Raw genomic sequence first — 1,813 nt, 5'->3', positions numbered from 1 at the left:
CCTTTTAGAGATCGCTTCAATAAGTGCTGAATATACTGCATCTTGTTACTTTGACTGGCCATGACTGCTTCAACTACTTGGAGCTTTGCTTCATTAACCCCTTGGCTTTGCTTTGCTGTAGAGAGACACAGAGAGAGACAGAGAATGTCAGATCGCTTCAATAAGTGCTAAATGTACTGCATCTTCTTAGTTTGACTGGCCAAGATCTGCTTCAACTACTTGGAGCTTTGCTTCATTAACCCCTTGGCTTTGCTTTGCTGTAGAGAGACACAGAGAGAGACAGAGAATGTCATCCTTTTAGAGATTTCTTCAATAAGTGCTGAATGTACTGCATCTTGTTACTTTGACTGGCCATGATCGGCTTCAACTAGTCGTATCTTTGCTTCATTAACCTCTTGCCTCTCTTCCTTCCCTTAAGCTTTGCTTGAATTTTTAATTTTGAACATCGCGATGAAGCACAGACAGAGGATGAAACAGGACCATGGACGGCGGGCGCACTCCTGATGATGATGGTGCGGTTTGTCGTCGTTGTGGCATCAGGGGCGAGCGCTGTTGAGGTGCAAGCGATGACAGGGATGAACGGGTGGCCAAACAACATTGCCGTGCGACCGTCGTGGATGGATCATCTTCCTGATCTTGTCGTGTTTTGGGCTGCCAAGACAATTCCTCCTCGATTTGACCGTGAGGAGCCGTGACGGCTGGTGCGCTGATGGACGCGCTGGCCAGGCCCAGGAGCCGCGGAGCCTGTTCAGATTCCGCACAAAGCCCGCATGCAGGTGGGGAGTCGATCTGCGATCCGCTTTTGGAAATGCTATCCATGCCAAAATGGGAGGGCAAGCGTGATATTTTTGGGGCGCGAACCGCCAGATGATTCTGACGCTAGTGCTGTGTGACAGGATGGTCCCAGGTGGACGAGGACTCCACAGTGAGCACCGGACGTGCATCAAGGACGTGATGTGTTCCTTGTTTTGACGTGTCCCCGAAATTTGAGATCAGCCGCTTGGCTGCCATTTGGTGTTGGTAAAGGAGCCAAGGCGGTTTTTTTTTTTTTTTTTTTTGCTTTTTTTTGCTTTGGTTTGGGCCGCTTTGAGGTGGGGCTGGCATGTGACAGGATGGTCGCCGTCCACCCGCGACGCCACAGTGGGTACTGTAAGCGCGTGAAGAGACCGAGGTGTGCTTGTTTTTGACGTGTCCCCGAAATTTGAGACCAGCGGCTCAGCTGCCATTTGGTGTTGGTGAAGAGCCCGCCGCTCGCTTTTGTCAAGTTTTTGGCTTCTTGTTGTGTCGCCGGCTGTGAATTCGACATGACAGCCAACTGCGCGAGCTTTTGATGCGCTTTACTGTCGGTGGTGGATCAAATCAGTCATGTGGGGTCGGGCGCAACCGCCAACAGCGACACGATCAGACGCAGAACGAAGCAAAACTGTGGACCGTGTGCAAGGATATAATATTATAATCATTTGAGAGAAAGGGAAGCAGGAGGCGTGAGGACGGTACAGCATGACGGAGCGTCAAGAAGCGGCGGAGGGGAAGATGAAGATGTGGCAACCATGAGAGGAAGTTATAGAACGAGGGGGTTAGTCAGCGCAGGATGAGGCGACGGCCCGTGGGAAACAACGTGCGCTTGAGAGAGCAACAAGAGCAGAGGGAATTCGGTTTGGAAAGCCGACTTTCAGGAGAAGAAGGATGCGGAGAGGTGAACAGCAACAGGTCGCGTCTGGGACGAGCGGGGAAAGTCCAACAAGATCCATATACATGATATAAAATAAAATAAAAAACACAAATTCAGGCGCGAGATGGAGCGAGCGAGGGC

Source organism: Monosiga brevicollis, genomic scaffold (genome assembly GCF_000002865.3).
Source record: "Monosiga brevicollis MX1 MONBRscaffold_49 genomic scaffold, whole genome shotgun sequence".
Lineage (NCBI taxonomy): Eukaryota > Choanoflagellata > Craspedida > Salpingoecidae > Monosiga > Monosiga brevicollis.
Note: the sequence above shows the minus strand (reverse complement) of the source record.